Raw genomic sequence first — 21,276 nt, forward strand, 5'->3', positions numbered from 1 at the left:
CACCAGTGGTCATGCCATTTTGTTGGTGTCTCATCATTAGTGTTTGTGCACTTGTCAGTGTTCCCAGGTCAGTGTCTTCAAGCCAGTGTTAGTGCATATCTTTCAATATCCTCTGTTTACTTCCTCCAACATTGTTTCATTATCAATGCCAGTGTCCCCATTCCTGTATTCACGTTTGTCCCCTAGTCAGTGCCCAATGTTAGTTCTTCTGTGCCATTGTCCATGTGTCTATGCCAGCATCTCAATGTCCATGTCCCCATGTTAGTTTCAGTGTCTCAGTGTCAATGTCCGCTTGTCAGTATCTATGCAGCTAGCCAGTGTGGCTATGGCAGTAACTCTTGGTAGCTTCACAGTGCTCAATGTCCATGATAGTGTCCCAGTGTCTGTGTCAATGACCACGTCCCAATTTCAGTGTCTCTGTGTCCTTGTGTTGATATCCCAGTGTCAGTGTCTCATTTTCAGTAACACAAGCCTGTTCCCTAATGTTGGGTCTTCCCAGTCAATGCCCTTCTGTTAACCGCATGCTTGCGGTGCAGATTCCCGCAGTGCGCTGAGTTTTAAAAAAAAAACGCGGTTCATGACGAGCTGTACGAGAGGCGTAACTCATGACGAGCTGAGCTCGTCATGAGCGTCGAAGGGGTTAAAGTCTCCGTCTTGAGCACTAGGAGGATGGAAGAGACTGCAGGACTGAGGGTGATGAAGAAATAAAGTTCTGAGCTTGTATTATGCATAGGGTGCACTGCCCCTGTTTGCACCACGTTAAATTTTCCAGTATCTAGATTGACCGCTTTACTACAGGCCATTAAGGACACTGTCTCCAGTCCTGAAAATGTCACCTACAAATTGTTTTTTTTTAGGTGTATTAGTCTAATTAGACCAATGGAAGCACAGCTAACATCATGAATACAGAAGGTTATTGAATGAATGTTCAGGAATGGAAACAGTGTCCGTAATGACCTGGAAGAAGATGAATACCCTAGAAGTGTCGATGGCCATCTCTTAATGCTCCCACACTTCTTTCATCTGCTTACACCACTCTCCTTTTCAGTAAACTTTGATAGTCATGTTTGCTAGATGAGGGCAGATGGAATACCATTGCTGGGCATGACAATTCATTTAGTTTATTCAGTCGTTTTGAGTGGTGCCTCTGTGGGCAGAGTTTGGGCCAGCAGCAGTTAACACTTCATTAACTTAATGTTTATGTCAATAATGCCAAGATATGAGCACTCTGCAAATCAATTCCAAAAGCTCTAAGCCCCTCCATTGGCTGATCAATTGGTGCCTGGTCCCAGAGGGACAACAAACCAACGAAATCACTAATGATGCAGCTTCATTGATTTTCATGTTTATAAAATTGCAAAATTAAACTAAACCACTCTGATGCTGTTTTTCCTTTCACTCTTTATGAAGCTGAGGGATAAACATTTAACTGAATTTTCTTTTTTTGTATGAAATAAGTTATAGATGTGGGTAATGATTTTCGAGTCAGGAATATTTATTAAACCTTAGTATCGTAGCCATAATATTGAGGACAAATATAGGCATGTATGTATAGATTTTTTTTATACCTAACTCCACATATTGGTACCTTTATGATATGTAAATATCTTCAAGGTTCGTAGATGTGGATTTAAAAATAGTATACTTCAACACATGCACTTACCTTTCAATATTTTTATTTAGCTACGACATTAAGGCATTGTGATATTCCCTACTCGAAATTCCACACTACCAATTTAGACAAAAAACTATGATGACTGTAGTGCATTATCAAGATTTAACATGTTTAGCAATGTTAAGAACTTTTTGTATTATATTCTTTCTTTACATCTTGAAAATGTTACTCCTGCAATAGCAATGGAAAAAAAACTGCCATGATCAGAAGGCAAACTCATAAAAAGACAGAATGAACTAGCCAGCCCTCGCATGGTACAATGAGTTTTTTTTAAATTCTTTCCCTTTGCAGCACACCCCAACAGGTTTTTCTGTTACAAAATGCCACAGATATTTCAAGATGTCAAGTGTATGGCGTCAGAGCTCATCACATAATTGTTTTCTCTCGGCATTCTGGGATCTGTAGTTTGGTTACTTAAAGACTTAATTAAAGTTAAAAGTGCAGGGTAAGTACAATGAAATGAACAGGAGAGAATGTACAAGTGACCCATGTCAAGAAGTTAAGATTATCCTCCTGTTCTCTGCACTATATCTGGTAGGTGTGAATGAAGAATTGTTGCTTCCTGTACTGTGATTGCGTCTCAGAAAAAACCCTGCACTGCTGCTGTCTGTGCTTTAACTGTTCTGTGTTTGTGAGAAAAGCTTGCACTGTTGCTGCCTGTGCAATACCCGTTCTGTGTGTTAGTAAAGCATGCACCGAGACAGTCTTTAGTGCATTATACCATTGTCCATTAAACCAGTTCCGAGGGTACAATGATAGTCCAGGCTCCACGCCCATTCAAATGTTTGCCTTTTGGGTAATCGTGCGCTCAATAAATTGCATAAAATAAAATAAACAAATACATTTTGGTTGAATATGGAAACAGCTATCAGCAATGAATTGATAAAAGTATAGCAAGGCTGCTGAGAAGTTCTGATCCTGCAAATTTGACAAGATAACAGACCTGCTGAGAAGTTCCTGCACTCTGCCATTAATAAACAAGCATTTGCAATGCAATAGGTCTCGCATTAAGAAAGTGTGAGCTATTGGTATTGTAAATTACACATTTTTAATGTGTTGGCTTTGAAAATATATAAATTAATAGCATTGTTATTCACAAAGCCAATAGCTTACACTTTCCTAATGCGAGTCCTATTGGCTATGGCAATGCTTATTGGTAGCACGCAAGGACAGTGCTGCTGTGGTGCTGAGTGATGATGTGGTTGAGCTGAGTGATGTGGTGGTGTATTAAAGTGATGTGGTGGTATATTAGAGTGATGTGGTGGTGTCCCAGAGTGATGTGGTGGTGTCCCAGAGTGATGTGGTGGTGCCCCGAGGGATGTGATGGTGTCTCAGAGTGATGTGGTGGTGTCCCAGAGTGATGTGGTGGTGCCCCGAGTGATGTGATGGTGTCCCTGAGTGATGTGGTGGTGTTCCTGAGTGATGTGGTGGTGTCCCTGAGTGATGTGGTGGTGCCCCTGAGTGATGTGGTGGTGTTCCTGAGTGATGTGGTGGTGTCCCCGAGGGATGTGGTGGTGTCCCCGAGTGATGTGGTGGTGTCCCCGAGTAATGTGGTGGTGTCTCCGAGTGATGTGGTGGTGTCCCCAAGTGATGTGGTGGTGCCCCTGAGCGATGTGGTGGTGTCCCCGAGCGATGTGGTGGTGTCCCCAAGTGATGTGGTGGTGTCCCCAAGTGATGTGGTGGTGTCCCAGAGTGATGTGGTGGTGTCCCTGAGTGATGTGGTGGTGTCCCTGAGTGATGTGGTGGTGTCCCTGAGTGATGTGGTGGTGTCCCTGAGTGATGTGGTGGTGCCCCTGAGTTATGTGGTGGTGTTCCTGAGTGATGTGGTGGGGTTCCCGAGTGATGTGGTGGGGTCCCCGAGTGATGTGGTGGTGTCCCCGAGTGATGTGGTGGTGTCCCTGAGTGATGTGGTGGTGTTCCTGAGTGATGTGGTGGTGTTCCTGAGTGATGTGGTGGTGCCCCTGAGTGATGTGGTGGTGCCCCTGAGTGATGTGGCGGTGCCCCTGAGTGATGTGGTGGTGTCCCTGGTGCCCCCGAGTGATGTGGTGGTGCCCCCGAATGATGTGGTGGTGTCTCTGAGTGATGTGGTGGTGCCCCCGAGTGATGTGGTGATGTCCCTGAGTGATGTGGTGGTGTCCCTGAGTGATGTGGTGGTGTTCCTGAGTGATGTGGTGGTGTTCCTGAGTGATGTAGTGGTGTCCCTGAGTGATGTAGTGGTGCCCCTGAGTGGTGCCCCTGAGTGATGTGGTGGTGCTCCTGAGTGATGTGGTGGTGTCCCTGAGTGATGTGGTGGTGCCCCTGAGTGATGTGGTGGTGTTCCTGAGTGATGTGGTGGTGTCCCCGAGTGATGTGGTAGTGTTCCTGAGTGATGTGGTGGTGTCCCTGAGTGATGTGGTGGTCTCCCTGAGTGATGTGGTGGTGCCCCTGAGTAGTGCCCCTGAGTGATGTGGTGGTGTCCCTGAGTGATGTGGTGGTGTCCCTGAGTGATGTGGTGGTGTCCCTAAGTGATGTGGTGGTGTCCCAGAGTGATGTGGTGGTGTTCCGGAGTGATGTGGTGGTGTCCCTGAGTGATGTGGTGGTGTCTCCGAGTGATGTGGTGGTGTCCCCAAGTGATGTGGTGGTGCCCCTGAGTGATGTGGCGGGGTCCCCGAGTGATGTGGTGGTGTCCCTGAGTGATGTGGTGGTGTCCCTGAGTGATGTGGTGGTGTTCCTGAGTGATGTGGTGGTGTTCCTGAGTGATGTGGTGGTGTCCCTGGGTGATGTCCCTGAGTGATGTGGTGGTGTCCCTGAGTGATGTGGTGGTGCCCCTGAGTGATGTGGTGGTGCCCCTGAGTGGTGCTCTTGAGTGATGTGGTGGTGTTCCTGAGTGATGTGGTGGTGTCCCTGAGTGATGTGGTAGTGTCCCGGAGTGATGTGGTGGTGTCCCTGAGTGATGTCGTGGTGTCCCTGAGAGATTTGGTGGTGCCCCTGAGTGATGTGATGGTGTCCCTGAGTGATGTGGTGGTGTCCATGGGTGATGTGGTGGTGTCCTAGGGTGATGTGGTGGTGTCTGTGAGTGATGTGGTGGTGTCCCGGAGTGATGTGGTGGTGCCCCTGAGTGATGTGGTGGTGTCTGTGAGTGATGTGGTGGTGTCCCTGAGTGATGTAGTGGTGCCCCTCAGTGATGTGGTGGTGTTCCTGAGTGATGTGGTGGTGTCCCTGAGTCATGTGGTGGTGCCCGTGAGTGGTGACCCCTGAGTGATGTGGTGGTGCCCCTGAGTGATGTGGTGGTGTTCCTGAATGATGTGGTGGTGCCTCTGAGTGATGTGGTGGTGTCCCTGAGTGATGTGGTGCAGCAGCACAGAGACTGAAGCTAAGAACACACAGGGTTGAGTGCTAGAAAGCGCGTTCAGTTTCAAAGCACAGAATGATGGAGCCGGGAAAAAGCAAGGGGAAACAGGAAAACACAGGGAGAGTGTATAATGATAGAGGCAGCGAGGGCTGGGGCTTGGACAGGAATTAAGTACGGGGTCAAGAAGGCACTGAATGGGAGAACACAGAAAACACCCAGGGCCAAGGAAGAAAGATGCAAGCACACAAGCAAAACAAGCTCTCTGCATTGTTGTGGCGGGGGGCGGGGGAGCGGGAGCGCATTCCTTTGAAGTCTGATGCGGGAGGCGGGGGAGCGGCAGCCTCTGAAGTCTGATGCGAGGCACAGACAAATGGTGGTGTGTGACGTGGCTGGTTTGTGTACGCGCATAGATCACATAAACTGTGTCTAATCTGCCGTTTTGGTAGACTGTTCTTTTCCCCTTACTATAATCTCGCCGGAGCAATGCGTAAGCGCATTGGCTCAAGTGAGACCTAAAAACACATCTCTGCTGAGAAATCCTGCCACTGGCAGTTTAAAAGCAGAGCTCTCCTGCTTAGAAATTCTGACATTGTGCCATTACATTAGATTTACTGCATCCATTTTGAAAAGTGGCAGTACTATTCCATTCAGATTACAGCAGCATTGCTAATGGGCGCTGCCAGTGCTTAATTTGTGCTGGGATTGCTGGTGATGAGTAGTGGTACTCATCCTTAGGGATCTGAGAGGATAATTCATCATAGTGTTCACCCAGAGCACGAGAGGGAAAGGCAGAAAGGAAGAAAGAAGGAAGAAGAGAAAAAGGAAAAGAGTCAAAGTAGGAATGAAAAATATCCTGCAAGAGTGATAAAAAGAAAAGTGAAAATAACAAGGACACCCTGCTGAATTGATGTCGCAATTCCTACGGCAGGGCAGTAATGTAATGGAAAAATAACCCCTAGGCAGTTAGCATTCTACAATATTTACAGACCATAATATCTGAACATTTTGATATTTTGAACTCAGTATAACAACCAATTTATTGTTTAAAAATTCTCAATTTTAATTTAAATTGGTTAAAAAAAAGTATACATGAAAACACAAAATTCAATTTAATTTGAACAATACAAATAAAAAATAGATGCAACACACTCTATACACCAAAGACAAATAAAATTATCAAAACACAATATATCACAAAAATACAGTGCATAAAATACTAAAACACAAACAGTGGCAGTGAGATGGGTCTTCTACACGGGTTTCGGCGCACTCTGCGCCTTCGTCAAGAATGCCACACAAATACTAAATAATCTTTGTAGATAACCTCCAGCTGTATTTAGGTCAAATATGACATTTTGGTCCAAAGAGAGAGGCGACCTTAATCCTTATCGTCCAATATACAGATATGCATCTCACAAGGACGGCTGGTGTTTTAAAAGTAATTTGTTTTTCTTTCAATTTCTCTGACACTGTCGCAACAACTGATAGTTGTGATGTGATAATAGGTAGGGTCCTGTTCCTGCAGTGCACTATTTGGGCATCTGCACAAAATTTCCCAACAGCAAATAAACTGCGTTGGCGTGCAGATGTCCAAACGGGCCGCGTACGAGTGCTGGATGGGTGGCTCCTACACCCCTACAGAGTGATAAAAAGATACAAGAGGTGTATGGGGTGGAAGAACGAGGTGTGAGGTGGAATCAGTGCTAGTCACTCTTGGAATTAGTGTCCTGGCATTTAGCTTAAAATATATGCCCATTGCTTCTACCTTTACGGGAGATCACATGAAGTGCTCAGTCTAGTCCCAAAATGAGAATACTGCTTATAACATCAGATCCACGGGTGCTGCTTTTTCTACCCTATAATCTCCATTTACAACTGTTCTTTTGGCTTTGTGTGACTGCAGACTATGCTGGCATCTTTCCACCATAAACTTTTTTCATTTTGTTTCTTTTAAATTTGATTTTTTTTCCCTCGAAATTGGCACCCGATCCCTAGTTTGTCTAAATGGGTAGGTCGTCTTACCTCTCTGAGCTGGTGGAGTATGTTCTAGAACGTTTTCTTAACAAATGCCATCATTTTGGGAGTGAAGGAGAGGTTGCTATCAAATATAACTCACAAATGAATTACCTTTTGCACTGTTGACGGAGTGCCCCAATGAGTTGGAATAGCGGACTGAGCTGGACCCTGGATCTCTGTCTGCTGTCTTTTAAGGCCTAACCAACAGAGTTTGAGTTATCACTCGATCATCTTAAGCAAGTTTGCTACCTAGTGGTGTTCTTCAGGTCTTTCTTGCCCTTGAGGAATGTCTGGGTAACATCAGAAAATGCGATGACTGCTTCCATGGATTTCCATGGTGCGGGATAACTGGAACATGTAGAAACTGAAAAGGATCAATTTGAGGGCCAGTCCTTGAGAGTCTCCAGTTAGTGATGATAATTTTGGAGACAAACAGCCTGATTCATGAAGCGAAATAGCGCCCGCAATGGCTGCGAAAACGCAATTGCGGGTGCAAAACACGGAATCGGCATTCAAGTACGAAATAGCGAAATCGCTAAAAAATAATAGCGAGCGGAATAGCGATTACGCTGTAAAAGTCGCAGACTCCGGGAAGTCGAGCATTAGCGATAATGAAATAGCGACCAACCACGGAGTCTGCGAATTGAATAGCGAAACGCAATATTGTCTCAATCGGCATTCATGAAAGAAATACATTAGCGAAAAAGCGCTAAATCGCACATTAGCGCGGCGCAATTTAAGGACAACTCAAAGCAGGTGGTAACCATAAAAGCCATGATTAACCAAAATTTGAAAAACTGTTAGCCAATCACCAACAGGTCCAGGCCTGACCAATCACACATAAGGACATTCAGCAGCAGCAATAGGCGTTCCACAATGCCTGGGATGTACATGGTGGTGAGGCGGCGAAGGCTACAGCGAGCAGCACGGAGGAGACGCATGAGGCAGGCAAGGATTTACCGGCAGCGGGTCACCTTGCTGGGGCAAACCAGAGAACAGATTTATGCTAAATACAGGCTGAATGGGGAAATGATCACCTGGCTGATACAAGAACTCGACCCCATCATGCAGCACCCAACAAGGCGAAACAATTCTGTGCCCACACATGTGCAGGTATTGTGCAGCCTGCACCTCCTGGCATCCGGCAGTTTCCAGGGCATAGTAGCCGCTGCTGGGGGGATATCCCAGCCCACCATGTCACGCTGCCTCCACACTTTTGTTGACGCCATGCTCAGCCAGCTCCACCGGCACATCACATTTCCCACGAGCCAACAGGATTTGGACCTCACAAAACTACAATTTTATAATGTTGCCCATTTTCCCCATGTCCTTGGCTGCATAGACTGTACCCACGTCGCCATCTGCCCACCAGCTGGCACGGAGTATATGTACCGCAACAGGAAGTCGTACCACTCCCTCAACATACAGACGGTCTGCAATGCCAAGACCATCATCACTGACATTGTGGCCCAGTACCCAGGGAGTACCCATGACTCCTTTATCTTCAGGCACAGTGGACTCCACACACGACTGATCAGGGGAGAGTTTGGGGAAGGACACCTACTTGGTAAGTACACTTTGTCGACAATGTCACATTGCTAAGAAGTAACTGCGCTGCACAGGCAATCAACATCTGCTCCTCTCATTCAGGTGACAGTGGCTACGCCCTACGGGAATACCTCCTGACCCCTTACCTCAACCCTGCCACACCTCAGCAACGCCGCTACAATGTTGCGCACATCCGGACAAGGAACTGTATTGAAAGGACATTTGGCCTGCTCAAGAGCAGGTTCCGTATACTGCACAAGACAGGTGGGGCCATGTATTACAGTCCTGCAGCGTGCTGCCGCATTGTGGCTGTCTGTGCAATGCTTCATAACATTGCAACCAAGCGCCGGATACCAGTTGACATCTCAGGCAGTGAATCTGAGGGGGACGACCGGCCACCAGCACATGCGCACCATGCACGCGGGGAGAACCCAGCTGAAGGCCACAGACGTCGCAACCACATCACAGCTAACAATTTCTAGCCCACCCCCTTCCCCCACCCCACATATCACAATTGCATGCAAACTGTAATGATTACACAAGGCGTATGTGTGCACCAAAATAAATGTATTTGTTTGAATCACAAAAAAAAAAGGGTCTTGGTAACAACTATTTACAAAATGCAGTATTCATGCATACTGCATGAGACGGTCCATGGCAGGCTTAAGTTCAGCCTGCGCCTGTGTCCCTGACACAATGTCATTGGCGCCTCCGGCGCACAATTCCCAGGCGCCTGTGAGGCTCTTCCTCATCCTGGGCAGCTGGAGCAGGCGTAGCCCTTGTGCTGCGCCTAGGTGGGGGGGCCTGCGTGGCAGAGTGGCTGCTGACACTGGAGGCACCCTCACTAGCATCATCACCCCCCACAATTGCCGGTAGCACAGGTGCGTGCAGTGCGGTGACGGCGGTGGTCAAATGCTCCAGCACCCGGGTAATATCCTCGCAGCACTGGACCAGTTGGTGCTGCTGGGTCAACGAGCGCCGCGCAAGCAGGGTGGTGGCATTTGCCGAGACATAATTGGAGCGGCTATAGGTGGACAGCCGGCTCAGCAACTGGTGGTGGCGCCTGCTTGCAACACTGCGGTGCTTCACCAGCGCTGCAGTGTTGTCTTCCATAGCCGCCGTCATGCGGTCCATGGCCGCCGTCATGCGGTCCATCCTCTCGCCGACTCCAGCCACATTGCGGCCTATCTTATGCAGCTGGAGCTGGATGGCTCCTTGCTGCTGGGACTGGCGCTGGTGTATGCGGAGCATGCGCCGCTCCACGCTCAGGCAGGCATGGAGATGCCCATTGCCCCGCCTGCTGTTGGGCCGCTGTGTAGCGGATGTGGCTGGCCCAGATCTTATTGGATGTGCTGCTGGTGTTGTAGCAGCTGGTGTTGCAGGTGCGGCAGCCACTGGAGGCACATTGGTGGGGTGCCTGGCTCTGGCAGCCGGTGGGCCTGCAGGTGTTGTAGCAGCAGAGGCGGGGGGCCTGGCCTTGGCAGCCGGTGGGCCTGCAGGTGTTGCAGCAGCAGAGGCGGGGGGCCTGGCCTTGGCAGCCGGTGGGCCTGCAGGTGTTGTAGCAGCAGAGGCGGGGGGCCTGGCCTTGGCAGCCGGTGGGCCTGCAGGTGTTGTAGCAGCAGAGGCGGGGGGCCTGGCCTTGGCAGCCGGTGGGCCTGCAGGTGTTGCAGCAGGTAAGGTGGGGGGCCTGGCTGCTGGTGTTGGCGCTGCTGCAGGGGCTGGTGGCTGTGTATCAGGTAGGGATTCCTCCTCCTGGGCCTCCTCATCGATCAGCAGCCTCTCACTGTCACTGCTGTCACCCGCACCTGTGAGGGTAAGTGGATACTCATTAGGTGCATGTGACTGTCAGACGTGCAGATGTTACATGCATGCTGGGTGTCATTCCCTGGGTGGCTGTGTATTTGCGCACTTTGGAACCTTTCTGGCCGCATTGTGGTACTACTACATTGTGGACATACTACGTCTCCCACAATGCTTCAGGGCATTTCCTGATGCACAACATAGGCATGACTAAGGGCCAATGAGTGAGCCTATTTGGTCAGGGGCGGTCATAGGGGACAGGGTCGCAGTCGCATGTCACTTACCTTGGGTGTCTTGGGTGGGGCGGGAGGAGTCCAGAGGGGTCACGCCAACACACGCCTCCCTCTCCAAAGTGTCCTCTACCTGGTCCTCCAGGGGGGTGTTGGGTGGGACAGTCGGTCCACCACCTCCGGTGCCTGATGCCTCACCAAGGCGCTCCGCCACCCTCTCCTTGGCACGGCCTCGGAGGTCGTACCACCGCTTTTTAAGCTCCTCCAGAGACCTGTCCGCAACGCCCACAGAGTTCACACTGGAGGCAATCCCAACCCAGATCCTCCTCTTCTCCTGCTCTGGGACCCTCCGGGAGTTGGCACCAAACAGCTGGTCGTGGTTGGCCACCACCCCTTCGATGAGGTTCTCCAGCTCCTGTTCGGAGAATTTCAGTTTGCGCTTGCGGCCAGCGCTGTTGCTGGGGCCTGGCTGGGGTTCGTCCGACATGGCGGTCGCAATTTCGGCGGGGTTGTGAGTCGCTAACGGCGGTTTAGCTGCAGCTTTCGGTCTTCAACACTCGACTGATAGCGTCACTGTGTTGTTTGGGGGTGGGATTTGGCTGCTTCCTGGTTGTGATGTCATCACGGTGCTCGTAATGCGTCTTCCCGTTTTCCAGATCCCGCGAGATTGCGACTCGCATTCCCGATCCCACGGGATTGCGAGTCGCTATCCCGTGCGATCGGGATTGCGAGTCGCTATCCCGTGCGATCGGGATTGCGAGTCGCTATCCCGATCGCAGGTAGCCGGAAATAGCGATTTTTCTGCGTTTTTTGTCGGTCGCTAACGGCTTTAGCGCCCGCGTGCGAGTCGCTATTTTTCCCCCGAAAAGTACATGAATGCCGTTTTGCGTTTCCTCAATAGCGAGTCGCTATTAATCGCTATTAGGGACACGCAAAACGGCCAGTACATGAATCAGGCTGAAAGGGTCCTAGTTGTCTTGTTCCTTTCAGTGGGTCAACAAAAATATTAAACTAGTTTTGGAAGTCCGTAGGATTCATGTGAGTGAATCCAACGAGGCTGTGGTTGATGGTGTCCTATGCTACTGAGCTGTGCAGTAGATTCTATGTGGATGTTGTCTTTGGCCATGTTTGGTGAACAGCTTTTACTTGATACTTAATAAGATGGTTTCTTTTCTTAGACGAATTTGGAGGCCAAATTAAAATAGATTTACAGTGTCAACTAGTTAACTTTTCATGCTGGTTGCATAGTGTGGGTCTGCTACCCACAATGGCCCAGTATTAACTCAACATATTTGACTCAGAACAATTGGCAGAATATTTTATTTATTTAGAGTTTTTATATAGTGTTAATTTATCCCCAAATGGTAACAGTGACTATTATATAAACAAAGAAAATCAGAATGCCAGGGGTGTACATATAAGTGTAAATGTTTCATAAGAGTGGTACTTTTTTAACCCCTTGCACACTGCGATAATTCTCCCGCGGTGCGGGAGAATTAATGAGCGGGCGAGGTTTGGATGGCCCCTGGCCGTCGTTAGCACACGTCCACCGTGAAGTGTGGCGGCCGGGGGCCGTCCTAAGCACTGAAGGGGTTAACTTAGAGCTGAGTAAGATGAAGTTAGCAAGAGAGGGGGGTATGAAATTAATAGAAGAAGGTGAGGCAATCATTGTGAAAGAGCAAAACGAGGAAAAGATGGCAAAAAATGTGAAGCTTTGGCGTCATTATATCTGTTAGAAATGGCGATCAACAAGAGGGTTACACATTTAGGTTAGTTTTAGAAAACTGCATTTTGAGATTTTTTTCTGGAAGAACACACATTTTGTTGACGTCTCATACCTTCAGGAAGCTGATACCAAAAGGGTAGGGTAGTCCTAGAGAATGACTTAGAAGCAGGAGAGGAGAGTTAGCCATCATGACATGCCCCCAAGCTCTCAGAGAGGAGCCCCTCCCATTCAGAACCTGTGACAGCAGCTCCCCAACAATTACCATTTATCAGTAAGAGACAACAATGTTGAAGGCTGATCTACGGTACTAGCTCAGTTCCCCAGCTGCATTTAGTTAGCAATTCCTGAACATTTGGGCCATCGTAGCAAAAAAAAAACATCAAATCTATTCCGCAAGGTTGCGAGTTCCATAAGAGAGACGATTGCCAATGCCTCACCACAGTTTGATGGCAAAATTCTGACCGCACAAAAAATGACTCCCCAAAGGCTTTGATGGTGGGGTTGCGCTATAGATTTCCTGCTGTAGAACAAAATTCCCTACATAGATAAGAATGGCCCGCAGGTACCGAGAGGACACCCCCTTGTTGGGACACCTAAATAAAATACAATATGTCCTCTGGATCATACTATTCATGTCTCACTTTCTCCATGTGAGAAAAGCTTCTGAAACAGGTGCACAACATAGCCCCTAAGATCGTCTCCTTCTGCGCCTTCTCGAATATCCAAGACCCGCAAATTATTTCTACGTGACCTGTTCTCCTAATCTTCCACCCCAGATGAGAGACTGGAAAACTGGGAGTCATGCTGGGTGATGGTCTGAATAATTTTCTTCCACTGCCAATTGGAGGGCAGTCTGGATGTCTCCACTCCCCTGAGGCGAGAAGGAATAATATCCATATTTGTAGACAGCTTCCATAGAACAACCTGAGCCTTTAGATGGGCAGATGTCAATGCTAGAGAATCTTTCCTATGCTCCTTTCTATGCTGCAGGGGGAGATTATAGGTGGCATGCATTCAGGGTTGGAGTGTCCTGTAGGGATGATGACCCTGATCGGGGAGAGGGGTCTCTCCAGAATCCCAACCCTTACGAATAGACTGGTTGATGACTAAAGGGGTGATAGGGGGAATAGACACTAGTGGAGAGACGTTGGTGGGTGTTAACGCAGCCGTCCCATCTGGGGCCCCCAACGGCAGCTTACCTTCCCCATCTAGTGAAAAAAGAGGATCCAACACCCCCTGCTCAAAAGCAGCTGTGACAAAGTCCTGCAGATGGGTAGCTGACAAACCCCAAGGACCACTCAGGCCCCTTGAGGCAGACGTGGCATTAGCAGAAGAAATATCTGAGGACAGGAGGGTTCTCCTTGGGAACTGGATAAACGATATCGTCAAAAGCTACTTGAGCTGCTTGAGCAGTTTGACCATTGTTGTCAATTGTGACAAACTGCTTGATTCAGAAAGAGAAAAGAAGGCCTCCTGGCAATCTCCCCCCGAAGTGACAGGTTCCAGTGGCCATATCCCTGTTACCTCCGACTGTGAAGACTGTACAATTATGTGAGCCAGCTAATTTCCAGTTTCCAGTTGGCATGCAGCCCTTTCCGCGTTGGTCACATTGGTCAACTCCTGTTGGCCGGGAAAACATCAGTCAAGATGAGAGAGGAAACCACACAGGCCGCAGAGCCTGGAGTGAGGCCCCCCTCCAGCATGGTAGTGCGAGTTGAGGGGATGGAGAGAGTACTCCCTAGAAGCTTCAGTGAGCTGTGATTGGGGGGTGAGGGGGGGGGGGGTTAAGCCTGCAACACCGACTCCAGAGACAATTCCGTGTTTCCTTTACTCCCAGTGCTCATCGTGCTAGCTGGGGCAGTTGAAGCGGAGGGGGGGGGGATAAAACCTGTCTCTCTTTTATTGCAGGGTGTCTATTATTATTTCTTAGTCTTTTGGTGCTATCGGGGGTCGGGTTTCAGACCCAGGGCCGACCACAGTCATGAGCTAAATAGTTGGAGGCCCCGGAATAGGGGTTACAGGTCCTTCTTTTAGGGCATAGCTCAGGGGATGGAGTGGTTAACCAGATTGGGGTCCTGGGGTGTGGGTAGGGGGTGATGGTGGTGGTGGGCTCAAGTGTTGGAAGCTTGGGCTGGCGGTTTTGTTTTCAGGTTCAAGGGGTGGAAAAGTTTGAGGGTGTAATATTGAGAAAAGCTGTTTGTTGGAGAACAATCATGATTATTGATTTGTGGGAACATATTCAGGGGGTGATTAGGCAGAAATGCGACTGGTTGAGGGATAGCTCGTGTATTCTGATTTGCAGTGATAATGGCTGGTGTTAGTAGGTGTCTTGGTCAGCAATTGCATATTTTGTTCTTGGAATAATAATGGGGTTAGGGTGCCTCATAAGCGTAAGGTCGCCCGGGAGAAATGATACACCCTCAAATCACAAATCGTCTGCCTTCAAGAGACGCATTTATCCTATGCAGAAATGTCCTTGTTAAAGGATCTTGGCTATAATGTCCTATGTAGCTCTTGTTTTACCTCTGCTCAGAGGGGTGTCATATTATTAGCTTGTGACAGCAATGGGGGGTCTGGGGGTTGGTGGCTTCTTGCAACTACTTAGAAGTGCTTTGATGTGCTTAGATGTGCTTCACCATCTGTTTAGTCTACGGACCGAATAATGACAACTCAACAATCTTAGACTTCTTGTGGGCTGAGCTCCATCTCTGGTCATCACCCCTTATAATCTGTGAGGATTTTTATATTATATTATGCCCAAAAAAAATTCCACTTTTCAGGCCCAGAGTCATCTGAGTCTGGCTTTTTGGGGGATATATCGTCTGAGGGAGCACTGAAACAACTCACCTTTTCATATACGCTGGTTGATCTATGGCGTATTGAGTGAGTTATATTCCAACCCCAATAACACTATATGTTTCTAGTGAGTAACAGGCTGGTCTCACTATAGGAGTTGGTGCTTAGTCCGAGAGTTATATCCCACCATAACTCTTTATATTTGTTAATTCAATCAAGTGACCCCCTTCAGTCTTCTGGGCTCCAGGGATGGACATTCATGTGAAGGCTACATTTAAAGTAGGATTATATTTGCTCTATGAACGTTATTTTACTTGAGTTTCTGGAGGTCAATGTGGGTTCTGCAGCTCCCATGGTTGTCTAAGATGCACTCACGCTTTCAGTTGGGCATGTACGCTGCAGTTTGGTGCCCATCAATGAGGATGGCAAGGTTGGAGGAGACTGAGGACCGCCAAACTCTTAGCATTTTAGAGGCTAACTTGGGATGTAGTAAAATCGCTGGGGATGGGCTGCAGAATGCTGATGTAATGGCTTGTGGAACAGTTGGCTGTCCTGCGGGTCTCACTTAGGATGTGAATATGGTATTGGGCAGTTAAAATGTGCTGTGCCAGGTAAATGTTACGTTTTGAGTGCAGTGAAGAGATGGGTCGGCTGCTTTTCTTTAGAGTCAAGGACAGTTCTATCCTAAATACTATCCAACATATTAGGAGAGAAAAAAGGGAGCTTGTTGTAGATCTGGTCAGTATTTTAGACGTTTTTCGGCAGTTCCACTAGCACCTTTATCAAGAGGACTGTTTTCCCCCCACCAGGGCTCTGTACCAATTTGTTGGACGATATTTCGATTGCAAGTTGAGCCATGTCCAGCAGTCTAACATAGAAGCACCTATACCTCTTTCTGAGGTAGAAGTTGCCATTAGCTCCCTAGCTACTGGTAAGGCATCTGGACCCAATCAGATTCCTCTGCAATTTTCTGTGACTTTCTCCCACATTTTGGCCCCAGTTCATCAGGATATGTTCAAATCTTTTAATGCAACTGGTCAGGTCCCTAGGTCTTGGGGCGAGACCAATATTGTCATCTTTCCTAAAAAAGGGAAAGACCCTTCTCTCTGTGGCTCATATCGTCCAATTTCTCTAATCAATGCCAACTCAAAGATTTATATGTGCATTCGTGCTAAATGGCTACCTGCGGTTATCACAGGCTTGGTCGATTCAAACCAGCATGTCTTCATCCCTGAACAAGGGACAACTTCACACTTCAATATGACTATCACCGGTCTGGAGGTCGCCTCCACTTCTGAGGGTCCAATGAGTATGATTTTGCTAGATGCAGAGAAGGCTTTTGACCGGGTCTCCTAGCCTTTCTTCTCTGCAGTCATGGAGACTGAAGCACTTGGCTCTGGCTTTATTTCTAGAGTTGATCAACTCTACGTCAGTCTGAAAGCAAGGATCTGCTGCTCAGGATCTCTTTCCGACCCCATTGTCATTTCCCGTGGCACCAGGCAGGGCTGTCCTCTTTCTCCTCAGCTGTTCGCTTTATACATCGAGCCCTATATCCAACCTTTTAAAATGGTCAGGGATATCTATCCCTTGAGAATACATTGATTAGAGGTAATTGTCCTAGCTTATGCTGGTGATGTAGTGGGTTTAACTCCTACCTCAGCTAGGACCTTAAGGGCAGTTGAGGCGGTCGCTCCGTCATTTGGTGAAGTTTCAGGTTATAAACTCAATCCTGACACAACACAGGGTTTGTCTAATGTTATTCCTCCTGCTCAGGATAAGTGATGGGTACAGTCGGCTGTCTATCTGGGGTAGAATTATCGGTTCAAATGGAAGAGATTGTCGAATATAACTACGGGAAACTATATCAACACATAGTTAATGTCTTTAATAAGTGGAATCGCCTGCATCTAGGCCTAATTTGCAGGTGTAATCTTATTTAATCTTATTTAAATGATTATCCTCCCTAGGTATTTGTATCTCTTCAATTGTATTCCTCTTTTTCTTTCTATGGCCATTTTTGATAAGATAGAGTCTTGTTGGCAGAAGTCTATCTAGAGTTATCGGAAGCCTCGCTGCAGGATACATCACCTTCAGCTGCCTAAGGAGCATGGCTGTGTTTCTCTCCCTGTCCTGTGGCTTTATATCTCACCTCGTTCTTTTCTCGACTTCATCTAGTTCTGAAGTGTCATGCATTTAGGTTCATCACAGTAAATGTATCAATGACTTTTATTATATTCCCTACCGCCTTCAAGTCATGAAGCTTAAAGAGTACGAATGCTGCTTTCGCTGTGGGACCAAAGAGGCCGTTGTGGTTCATGTCTGCACTTTTTGTCCTGCCCTATGTTTATATTGAGCTTTTGTTGTTGGGGTAATTAATACCATCTCCAATTTATTGGTAGGGTGGGACACGAAGTTGATCATGTTGGGACATTCATCAGTACTCAAAACATGGCAGGTTTATACTTCTTTGCAATCCCTTTGGCTAATTTGGTGATGGCACGCTCTTGGCTCTTGAACAAGGCTACCAATCCCCGGTGTTGGTGACGGGATTTTTTTAATATCTGTTTTCTGGAAATGTCTTTGCTAGAGAGTGATGCACGGAGACAGACGTCAAGCAAGATAGAAGACCCAGTTTGGCTCTGGATGGGTGAGACGCTCGCTGGCCAAGACGTAGGGGTTTAGGGTTGATTTGCTACCACAACACTTCCCCTTACTTAGAATTAGGATAGTGAATGCATTGTTGGCTCTCTGTTATATCTACTTTGTCTATTTTTGTTTATTTTCGATTCTGGGCAACTAATCTGCTTTGCTCCCCTGTATGGACTTTGTTTTCTAATTTAAAAAAAAGTTTTTTTTTAAAAAGCAGGAGAGTTAGTACTCCATTCCCCAGCCTAAAAACGGAAAGTATACCCACTTCTGAGACTATTAGCTCTTTTGCTGATATGAAGGGAGGATAGATGATAAAAATGGCTTTTGTAGTTTTAGCACTTTGAAGGTGAGACATGGAAGCCTAAATGTAATTCTTGCCTCCAGTAAACAGTGCATAAAAAACAATTCTTGCCTTCAGTAAACAGTGCATAAAAACAATTCTATGTGATCACATTTGTTTCCCCCTTGAGTGAGTTTTGGCACTGAATGCAATAGGGCTTTCAAAGGTGCCAGGGAGTTTTGAGGAACACCTATGAGTATTACAATTCCTTAATCAGTCTTAGAAACCGAAAACAGTTATAATATGGAAGTCTGTTCGGTATTGGAGGAGCTTAAGGCATTTCAAATTGAAAAGTGCTGCTCACCAGATATTCTGTGCAGTCATTAGTGTTTGGAGGATTGGTGGTTAGATTGTTGATTGTGTCATAGCGTTGCGTCACATTTTAAGGTCCTGGGACGTGTTCAGTGGTCATAGGCTACTTTAAGTGTTCCATGGATCTCATATCTTTCTAAGATTCACTTTTTTGGTATTTTAGGGGTGTTTTTTTTCCTTGGGACGTGGGAGTGTTTATTGCTTTTTGTGTTGCATGACACTAGTACACCTAGTGCAGTGAGGGATGAGTGCTCTTTCCGGTTCATGGATCTGCATCAGCAAAGTGTTATTTTGTTCTGGTCGAGTGTGTGTTTTTTTTTTCTTGGGTTGCATTAAATGAGCGTACAGGTGCTGTGAGTTGTGAATATGTTTTGTGCTATTGTCGATCTGGGTTCAGTGAAGAGGTTTAGGATCTGTTTTTAGTCCAGGTACTGCATGGCTAAAGGGGCTTGTATGGCAGGTGAGGCAGAATGCTCAGACCCACCTTGGACACAACTATTGGTGTGGTATGAGCATGCTTGTGTGGTGGCTCATGGAAACCACTCCCCGGTTGCTGGCCAGTTTGAGTATCCCGAACGGGTTGATCAGTGGGTGGGTCATGCTTTCTGTGGTGTGGTGTGGTGAGGTTGCTATCAAAAGTGGTTTATGTGGCGAGGTAAATGAAGAGATGTGCAAGCTTAGAGTTGCCAGATGCAGCCTTGTATTTCATCATGACAAACATAGAGATGGGCAAATGGTAAATGTTAAGTTTGGGTTTAAGGTACATAAGGTTTTTGGGAGGTGTGGGTGGTGGGTTTCACGGTTGCCACAGAAGCAAGTGGGAAGGACCACATCAGCGTCCTAACATGGACCAGATCACCTCCTCATGGTATGCGACGTTTACGACGCAACCATTACAACGCCGTTCCATTACGACGCGGTCATAACAACGAAAGTTGTTACAACGAATTGCGCTGGGGGGCGATCAAGGATAGTAAATCATTTAATTTACTATCCCAACACCTTCCCTACTATCCACGGGGACAGGTGTTGGAATAGTAAATTAAAAATTTTTAATTATCGCCCCCCCACCGCAAATCGTTGTAACGACTTGCGTTGTTACAACCGCGTTGTAATGAAACGCGTTGTAAAAGTGTGCGTCGTAATGACGTACATCCCCTCCTCATGCCTCTTGAGTGTGCAGTGGTGACGTGCTCGCAAGAATGGGTCTGTTGCCAGCCCCACATCAATCCCCTTGACCAACTTGGTTTCTGTGCATGCCAAGTAAGCTTCTGCAATGTGCTTATCTCAGTGGTGGGTCCTTATAGGCACATGTTTACTACCACCCAGCTGCAGCCCCAAGGACGGTCGCTGCAAGTCCCTCAGACCCCCTTTAGGTCTGGCTACCTGTTAGGGCAGGAGGTGGTATGTGTGTAAATATATAATGTGTTTGTTATCGAGAGGTCTACCTTCTCCTCGTGATGAACAGTTTTTGGGGTGCATTCTTTCTCGTTGAGAGAGCCTTTGATAGGGCCCACAATACCTAATGCAAGCCCGTTTATAAAGATAAGCTTTTGTATGTGCTGTGTGCAATCCTTTTGAATGGCTGGCCCTTTCTGCTGTAGCGAGGATTCCGGGGCTTGAAGAGAGTTGCGTCATCATAACATTGATGAAACCTGAGTGGGCCATTGCACTATAGTGGTGAACCATCGCACCCACTCACCTTGCCCTCACAGAGGAGACATTCCTCGGCCTCTCTGTGCTCAGGCACGCGCCTCCTGAAGGAGAGAGCGGATCGATGGCTGCTGGCCGCAGAAGGAGGGTACAGCTGGAGGGCGAGTGTTGGGTTTCCCTAAGTGGAGCAGCAGCGGATGGGGTTCAGCGAGAGAGCCGACTATTGATTGGTCACCAGAGAGCGCGCCGTCAGCTATTGATGCGTCACCTGCCCTGTGCGCGCGGGAGGGTAAACATCAGCAGCCACAGGTGGCGCCAAAAGGAGACAAGGGGTTGATTATAGTAACGGCCATGGCGCGCGCAGGAATGTCTGACAGGCAGGGAAAGAGGGAGAGCGCATGAAAGAACCAGTAGGCTGTATGCCAGAGAGGCTCACAAGAAAATCGTAGTGCAAGAGATAGCATGGTAAGACTAAGAATGAGGGGAGTGTGAGAGACATTCCACCACCCACCCTTGGGGGTTTCCCCTATTTTTATTCAAATGTGTTTGAAGTTCTCTCTTCAGTTACCATTTTCCCATTATCTATCACTCTCTCTCTATTTTTCCTCACTCTCATTCTCTATCTCTTTCTATTCCATCTGCTCTCTCTCTCTCTGCCTCGCTTTCTTTCTCTATCCCCCACCCCACCATTTTCGCGTTTTCCCCACTTTCCCCTCTGAAACACTGTTGTACATAAGAGTTCTTAATGGCTCCCACTGTCCCAGTTTCTGTTGCCAGCACGCGCTACCCAAGAGTATGGGTCAATTCTAACATCTAGGAGACAGTTATAAAAAGAAAAAAACATTTTGCAAAAATTAAAGCAGCCCATTATAAAAAAAAACTATGACCAAGAGCGTAAAGACTGGTGAACTGAGTTTTAGATTTGTATGGTAGCCATTAAGAATCTTTTTTTTTTTTTTTTAAAGCGCACAATCACCTGTAAGGGTCTCTAGGCGCTGGGGGCCGTCGGGAAGATTAAGCGAGCTATTGCCCAGAGTCACATGGTGCTGGGCTAACCTGCCGCCGGAGCCGGGGATCGAACCCTGATTCCCAGATTCCAGCGTCAGTCGCCCTGGCCGCGGCGCCATCTGGGGCAGCTAGATAGTTATGGATCTGCGTGTGTTTGTTTGCATGTGTGTGTTCAGAAGTAGCACAAGCATC

General features: G+C 47.6%; 1 protein-coding gene across 1 annotated transcript in view; it reads left to right on the forward strand.

Moving 5' to 3' along the window:
* Positions 1–20,352: 20,352 nt before the first annotated feature.
* Positions 20,353–21,276, forward strand: part of DMTN (dematin actin binding protein) — a 229,450-nt gene continuing 228,526 nt past the window's right edge. The window contains exon 1 of the mRNA XM_078666358.1: positions 20,353–20,541. The gene's annotated coding sequence lies outside the window, so the exon portion shown is untranslated. The remainder of the gene's footprint in view (positions 20,542–21,276) is intronic.

This window comes from Lissotriton helveticus, chromosome 11, assembly GCF_964261635.1.
Source record: "Lissotriton helveticus chromosome 11, aLisHel1.1, whole genome shotgun sequence".
NCBI classification, from domain to species: Eukaryota; Metazoa; Chordata; class Amphibia; order Caudata; family Salamandridae; genus Lissotriton; species Lissotriton helveticus.